At 38.3% G+C, this 8,952-nt stretch overlaps 1 pseudogene; it reads right to left on the bottom strand.

Annotated features, from left to right (window-relative positions):
- Positions 1-2,911: 2,911 nt before the first annotated feature.
- On the bottom strand, positions 2,912-3,504 carry LOC143564991 (ethylene-responsive transcription factor ERF017 pseudogene; annotated as a pseudogene).
- Between the last annotated feature and the right edge of the window lie 5,448 nt (positions 3,505-8,952).

The raw sequence follows: 8,952 nt of genomic DNA, 5'->3' as shown, positions 1-8,952 counted from the left end.
TCAAAATTAGAGTATAGTTTTCCTGATGGCATTTGTGATGGAATTCTTGATAACCCTTAGAGACATTCACTTTGACCTCTCCCAATTTTCATTCTCAAGTTTCTGATATGTTGTACTTTTAGCCGCAAAAGCACCAGGAGCATCATATCTTAGGGCATAATCAAGATCCAACATTTCAAGAGTTAGTTTATTTGAGTCCCTCCATGACATAAAGTTCGCTCCCTCGATAATTCAATTCCAAGGCTAGGACTGAAAACGGATACTAGATTGATAATCAATTTGGGATAATCTATTAAGACAGGCATAAGTAAATATATTGAAGATAAAACCTATTATAACACCAAAATAATATGATAAAAGTAAAGTTTTATTTGAAAATTGGCTTCACGTTGGCTATGACCAAGATTCAAATATTATAAACAATTTAAATAACATTCTACTTGAACGTTAGCTTCGTATTGGCTATGACCAATGTTCAAGTATTATGAACATAGTTAAGTAATGGTCTACTTCAATTTTGGTTTCGCGTTGGCTATGACCAAAATTCAAATGCGATGAACAATTAAAGTAAGGTTCTACTTAAATTTGGCTTCGCGTTGGCTATGATCAAAATTTAAATATTATGAACAAGTTAAAATAAGGTTCTACTTGAACGTTGGTTTTGCGTTGGCTATGACCAACATTCTAAGTACTATGAAAAATTAATGTAAGGTTCTAATCGAACGTTGGCTCTGACCAATGTTCAAGTGTTATGAATATATTAAAGTAAGGTTCTATTTCGATTTTGGCTTCGCGTTGGCTATGACCAAAACTCAAATATTTTGAACGAACATAATTAATAGACTGTCTCAATGTTCTACATGAAATTTGGCTTCACTTTGTCTTTGCCCAAAACTCATGTATTATGACCATACGCAAATATTGTAAAGTAAAGCACATAAATACAACATAACACCTTTGGACAAGAAATGACATATTTATGTAAATTAGGCTAACAATTCATCATATATATCATCAAAACAAGCAGCCATTAGATTTATATTGTTTTGATAACACATAATTGCATGCAATGGCAATGTTAAACTTCACCTTCAAACCAAATAATATCTCGTTGGTTCAATCATTTAATTTTTCATTATATAATTTGCCTTCGCCTTGAAAACACAAGCCCCGTTGTTTAAAATCCTTTATCATTGAAGATATGGTATACTTCACTTGCTTAGCTATAAGAAGGGGTCGTTGGTTTTTGGTGTTGATTTGAATTTGATCATGCCGATCAAACCATATTTTGACCTACGCTAACCTTTCAAACCATATTTTGACAAACAAACTAAAATTCTTGTCAGGTCAACATTGTAAATTCGTAGTTGGGGTCATGGTATCTGGTCCAGATGCTAGACTCAAATTGAATCTCAGTTTGGTGAGACAAAAACATGGGTGATCCGTGATAGGTGTTACATGGGTGCGCGATCTAGCATTGGCACCATCAGAATGTATGGTCAAGACAAAGGAAGGGTCAAAGAGGTCAGACCTACACTGTTTGGTGGAAAAAGAAGCAAACAGAAAGGAAGACTCATTAAATATGGCATGTTAGGAAATGACAATTTTCCTGGTGTGAAGATAAAGGAAATTACAATAGCCATGGTGATTAGATGGATACCTAAATGAGAGTACACATGCAACATCTATCACCCATGTTTTCAATAAGGAAACAACTTAAACTTAATTATAATTATTCAAATTCTACACGTCTACTTAAGTCTTAACCTTCTTCCCGTCGCTAACATCAAGAATGATATATGCATATATAGTTACATACATCATCTTACTTTTATATTCGCATTTTCAGATAGCTAAAATGTATAATGGTCCATCCAAACACAAGTTTGAAATATATGTTTTTGTCAAAAGTAATTAGCTAGTGTAAACAGGCGGTTTTGAAAAATCATATTCTAAAAATAATGAATATTTAAAAAGATAATTTTACCCCACCTACCAACCCTTTACACCGGCCATCCAAACTTTAACCCCCAACCTAGTTTTAACTCCAAATCACAGCTTCCAAACGGAAAAATATTGCCACACCATCGAGGAGGCATCGACCAATTGTGAGGCCAACTTTTCCAATCCTGTGTCTCCTTTTCACTTTTATATATTTTTTTATTTTTAACTTTTTTAATTTCTAAATCCCACTTGCTTCACAAGCTCGCCTGCATATCCAATATCAGGCTTAGTTTGGAAGTCTTATTTCTATAACTTTTACTTTACATTTGAAAATTAGAAATTAACTTCTTTTTTAAGATTCACTTTTTTTAGTAAAAACTCACGGGTGGAGTTTGTGAAACATTCTTACAGTCGTTAGCGAGTTCGTTGAGACATTGGTTGCATATCGCCAGCATAGTTGTTTAGCCCCCCGGCTTTTTCGCCTAAAGAATCCAAGTGGCACATTCCTAGTTGTCCATGCTGTAGCATTCCGTACACCAATGTAGATGTGGCAAGCAAAATGTACAAGTTTAATCTTGTGAAACCAAAAGCTAATGTCTATTTTGTAAACTTATGAAGAGTTAAATGTTATTTTTCCAAACATAAAAGTCCTTTACACATGTAGTATTCACTCTGGAAACTAAACCTGTTAAAAATAAGCAATTTACTATTCTACAAACATAAAGATTGTATTCATACAAAAATTTATCTGATCATGTTTACTTGTGAAATGTGACCTTCTACAAGTTTTAAGGAAAAACAAAAACATGACTAAAAATGCGATTGGCTCCAACATGAGTATTTGATATTGTTACTTATGAACCAACCTCCCTCTCCGTATGCAAAAATAAGGCGCGACACTGTCGGTATAATTTATGACTCTTTTTATACTCTTAGCTAGTCTCCTAGATGCATATATGTAGTATATTATATGGCTGGTGTACGTAATTAACTGTCCAGATTGATTAAAAGTTCCAGAGGAACGATGGACTTTGCGAGATGTCTCCATTGCTTGAATTCTCCCCGTCATCGTATTCAGGAAGCATAGGATAATCCATCGGTGGTGGCGAAGGCATGACATAATCATCCAACCCTGAAAATACATCGTACCCCGTCTCATTATCCTGTAACACAAACGAGGAGGAGGTGGCAGAAGAGGTGTGCGTCTCTATGGAGGTGTGCGTCTCTATGGGGATGATTTCGTCTGGAACTGAGTTGGCAAAGCAAGCAGCAGCCGCCTGTATCCCGGAGGGAGAAAGAGCGCTCCCTCCGGGAATGTTGGGCGGCTGGTCTGGGAAATTGAACTTGGCAGAGCTGCCACGTAGGCAAAATGCCGCTGCATCGAAAGCTCTAGCAGCTTTTTCGGGCGAGTCGTATGAGCCTAACCAGATCCTCTCACGGCTGTTTGGCAGGCGGATCTCCGACACCCATTTGCCCCATTTCCTCAATCTCACACCTCTATACTTTGGTTCATCTTTTGATGCTAATGCAGGTTTCATCATCACTAATGTTTGCAGTTGTTCGTTAGCTTTTTGATGAATGGTGAATGTGCATGTGTATATATATTATAATGGTTCAGAAGAAGATAAAATAGTACGGGAATGACCAAACACAGGAAAGTCAACCGGACGCGTTCATCTAGAATCCATTCGTTGAATTTAACCGCGAAAGAATCTCATACAAATTCTACGAAAGATCTTACGTTACATCTGTGTAATAAATAGGGAGCATATCAAATAATAAGATTGATTTCAAATATAATGATATGCAAATATATATACCCTTAATTAAATGTTTATATGCATGTTTCCGGTTTGGAGATTGGTTTGAAACTCAGAAGAGAGACTAAAAGGGCACCTTTGATGATTGGCAATGTCAAACTCATATCAATTGTCATGGGGTTTACTTTCTGGACCCAAAAAGATCGCACATGACTAAAGCGTCACTATATTTTTTTACAGGAGGGTTTTATTCACACGTACACTCAAGGATTTTATTTTAATATCCAAGCCATCACTTATACACTGCGTATAGATTTATGCGTGATGTATAGATACTAATCTTAAAAGTCAGTGCTGACATGTGTTATTTCTTGATCGACGACTGGCTTATGCACTAAGTATATGTCAATACACCCGCCCCCACCCCACCCCACCCCACCCCACCTTTGTAAATTGGTTTTTTTTTTGGAAAACTTGGTTAGATTTAGATTTTTAAAGATGTAACATCCTAAAATTTATAATGTTAAATAAAGAAAGTTACGTTTAGTGATTTCGCGTTATTAATTAATTAATGTCGAGTAAAGAACAGATCATGGACTTAGATTAATTAAGATGGGTTAAATGAGAATGAGCCTTAGGTTCATGGGCTTTAAGGGATATAAATATCCCCTAAACCAACCTAAAACCCTAAACCCTCATTTCATTTCCATCATAATCTCTACACACTCCAAACACACACACACACCATAAACGAGCAAGACCCGAGAGAGAGTAAACGTTAGTTGGTATTAGATCTTATTACACGAGATCTAGAGTGCATAAACAAGCTAATCAAGATCGAACGAGCGCTAAAGGTATGTTCTTGACCTTTAAAGTTTACGTAGTATTGAACGTTTTTACTTAAAGGTGTTGGTGCATGATGTCAGTAGTTCAGTGTCTAGTGTCTGTAATCGCGTTTATAATGTTTTATGTTTTGTATAAGCGAAGTTGCTAACAAGTTCGCTGATATGGGCGAACTTGTTAGACAAGCGAAGTTAGTGACAACTTCGCCTGAACATGCCAGGCGAAGTTGTCGTGATTATATAAGCCATCTGTTACGGCTTATTAATTAATTCATTCAGTTTTCCAGTTTTCGTGTATTCGAGAGAGAGAGAGTCTGTAATCAAGTGATCTTCGTATCACGTGTTTAAGGTTGGTATACAACGTGTTTGATTATCGTGTGTTAATCGTATTGTTTTCTATACTCGTAACGTCTTACGTAGGGATTCCGCACCTGCGTAGTACGTGATATCTCGTGTAGATCCGGCTGGGAACCTACAATTGGTATCAGAGCATTTGCTCGATTGTGTGGTTCGGGATTATCACGCGGGTATAGAAATCGTTCCGTTCGACTATTCGCGGGACGAGTTTTCTGAGTTTTTGTGTTACACTCACCTCCTACAATCTTAAACAACCCATAACACCTTCACAAACCTCGAAAAACCCAGAAATCTAATCTGCAGAAACTTCGTGTTCATCAGGCGAAGTTGCCGTCACTGTTACTAGGGTTTCGGCGAAGATATAAGGTTAAGCGAAGTTATCCACAACTTCGCCTACCTCTTCAAGTTCGCTTACCTCAAGCGAAGTTACCCTCAACTTCGCCTACCTCCCAAGTTCGCTCAACTTAAGCGAAGTTATTCTTAACTTCGCCTATCCAGCGAATTTAAGAAAGTGAGCGACGTTACAAATTCACGCGAAGTTAAGTTTTAAGCGAAGTTATCCACAACTTCGCCAACAGTGCTGTTTGAAAATAAAATTTTTTATTTTCGGATTTCTTTGAGTTTAGAGAAAGATGTCTTCGATAAACATTACTGAACTAGTAAAGATGGAAGTAGAAGCAGGTTCGGCTACAAAGGCACCTAAGATGCTCAAGAAAACTGATTATGTAGCGTGGAAAGATCGTTTTGAACAATATGTCAAGTATCAAGATGCCAAGATGTGGGTATGCATACAAGATGGTTACATTCCACCTACTACTGAGTATGAGGGTCGTGATCAGATCAAGAAGTACAAAGAGATGGAAGATGAAGAGAAGAAAATGTATGAAGCCGAAAGCAAAGCTCATGCAGCAATTACAATGGCTCTTCCACAAGAGATTCTGCACACTTTCAGAAAGTACAAGACTGCTAGAGAGCTTTGGGAAGCTCTTGAAAACCGTTTTGAGGGCAATGTGGGAATTCGTGCTTCGAAGATTAAACTTCTAAAAACCCAATTCTAGGTCTTCAAGTATCTGAAAAACGAATCACTTGATGATATCATCACCAGATATTATCATCTGATGACTGAATTCAGCAACTATTCAATTGCATACAAAGAAGATGAGATTGTTGAGAAGCTTCTTGATGCTCTCCCACCAAAATGGGAGATGTATACAGTGTTGATGAGAGAAGATAAAGACTTTACTGACTATGACCTGGAGACAGCAGTTAACAAGCTAAGAACGTTTGAACTGAACATGGTACGAAAGGAGACACCTACCGATCAGGTTCAAGATCCGGGTATGTATGGTGCAAAGGTTAACTCTGGATCAAGTTCGAAAACTGAATCATCTGCTTATTACTCTAAGGGAGAGTCAGGCGCGAGCTCAACACATGAGGGACATGTATCTCTCAACATGAACGGTGATGTGTGCTATGTAGCTGGAGGGTCAAATGCTTCTCAACCTCAAGCGAACAAGAGTAGTTATTCCCCGAGTGTTTCAAACAACAACTACTCGAAGATGCCCATGAGTGTCAAATCTGCTGAACAGCAGTTTGCTCTATATGCATCTTTTATTGCTTCGTATGAGAACTACATTCAGGGTAAGATCGTTGATCCTGCAGTTTTGGATGAAGACTATGACCAGATCGATGCTGATGATCTGGAGGAGATGGATCTGCAGTGGCAGATGGCTATGATAGTGAGAAGGGTGAAGAGGTTCATGAAGAAGACTGGCAGGAAGTTTGTCGGAGAGAGGCCAGGGTTTGATAAGACGAAGGTTCGCTGCTACAACTGTCAGAAGAATGGCCACTTTGCAAAAGAATGCAAGAATGAACGTGTAGAACGCAGTCAGAACAGATCTACACAGCAAAGTGGTAGTGGTAATGACTATAGAGCCATGATTTCCAGACAGAACGAAGAGTACAACTGGAATCTGCATGTTGAAGAAGTATTTGAACAGGCCAACTTGGCAAACATCGAAAATGCAGATAGTGAGAAGGGAACTAGCGAAAATGAAGCGTACATGGCAGATGTAGCAGACCAGCTCTCCGAGGTAAGTACCGAACTCCCTTGTACTAAGTGTGAACTTCTGTCTGAACAACTGACAACTCTAACTGATCAGTTTGTTAGTTTGGATGCGCAATATAAAACTTTAAAAGAAGATCATCATTTCACTAATACTAGAGAAAATAGTTACAAAGTAAAAATTAAAGCTAGTGAAACAGATATTAAAAGTCTTAAAGCAAAGCTTGCTGAAAAAATTAATATGATTGATCTTAGCTATGAGGTTCTAGAAGAAAAAACCAAATTAATAGCTGAGAGGGAAAAACAGATAGCTGATCACCAGGTAAAAGTGGTGGAACTTAACAGGAAACTGGAGCAATTCAGAAATTCCTCCGCTATACTTGATCACCTCGTTAGTGATCAAGGTTCCCCAAAAAGGGGAGGAATTGGTTATCATGAAGTTCCACCACCTTTCAATCATAATTACACTTTTAACCCTAGTAATCAGAAATCTGTCGATGTTGACTATGGTCAGACAGTTCCAGTTCCAGTTACTACTAAAGAACAAGAAGTTAGTAAGCCTGTTGCAAGTGTTAAAATTTCTGCTCCGAGTCCTGTCTCATCTAACTCGGACAAGTCTTCTGAGTCGTGTGAGACAAATCATGAGGGAGTGTTACCAAGAGGTGGAGAGAAAAAGAAAACATCTGAAAAGAAGTCTCCACTAAACCCGTATGTCCCACCATATGTGAGACAAACGGACAGTAATACAGCCTCAACATCTAAGACAACTTTTGATAAGAAAGTTGAAAACATGTGTTGTTTTAGATGTAATCAACAAGGAAATCTTGTTGCTGATTGCCCTCTGAAGCACAAATTCAGAGGTGTGAGGCCTTTAAAATCTGAGAAAAGAGCTAACAGTAATCAATTTAATGATAAAACTGAAAACCCATCGAATTTCAGAAAATGGACTAATCCAGGTTTTCAAAGAAATAGATCTCAGTTTTTCACTGGTAACACCCAAACCATAACTAATAATTCATTTAATTCAAGACGGTTTGGATGGCCTCATAGACAATCCACAAGAAGGTATCCTGTTAGGACTCGCAGAAATGATTATGATACTAACTTTGGACAGCCAAGGTACGGGATGTATCGACCCAAGACCAAGAGGTCTTGGGTCCCAAGATTCTAATAATCTGCTTTAATCGTGCAGGAACAGTTGAACAGGGCTGCCAACAATCAATGGGTTGTGGATAGCGGCTGTTCCTGGCACATGACGGGTAACAAGAAATTGTTACAAGACTGGAAACCTGTTCAAGGTGGTAGAGTGAGTTTCGCAAGAGAGAGCGGTGGAAAGATCACAGGAATTGGGACTGTGACTAACGGGAAGATGACGCTAGAAAAAGTTAACTTTGTTGAAGAACTGAAGCACAATCTGCTGAGTGTTTAGCAGATCTGTGACAAGGATTATACCGTGCATTTCACAAAGAATGAGGCGATAGTGTTGTATCCTGGTTTTAAGATACCAGAGGACTGGATTGTTATGAAGGCTCCGAGAGTGAAGAATACGTATATCATGGATATGAGGTCTACTGAAATGGCCACTGAAGAATCGTGTCTTTTGTCGAAAGCGACTGAATCAGAGTCCGAATTATGGCATAGGAGAATGGGGCACATTCATCTTCGTAAGATGAACTACCTTGTCAAAAATGGGCTTGTGTTGGGGGTTCCCTTGAAGAATTTCAACTTCGAAGACAAATGCTTATCATGCAAGAAGGGAAAGCAACACAAGAAATCCCATCTCACCAAGAAGGTCAATTCAATTGTCAGTACCCTAGAATTACTTCACATGGATCTCTTCGGTCCCGTGAATGTAAAAAGTCTAGGAGGAACATCGTACTGCTTGGTGATTACTGATGATTTTTCTCGATACTCGTGGGTATATTTCCTGAAGTCGAAGGATGAAACTGTTCAGATGGTAATAAATTTGATTACCAAAGTTGAG

Source organism: Bidens hawaiensis, unplaced genomic scaffold, assembly GCF_021521415.1.
Source record: "Bidens hawaiensis isolate Kalapana, Puna unplaced genomic scaffold, B.hawaiensis_p1.1 tig00001206_1, whole genome shotgun sequence".
NCBI lineage: Eukaryota > Viridiplantae > Streptophyta > Magnoliopsida > Asterales > Asteraceae > Bidens > Bidens hawaiensis.
This window is presented reverse-complemented; position numbering and strand designations above follow the sequence as displayed.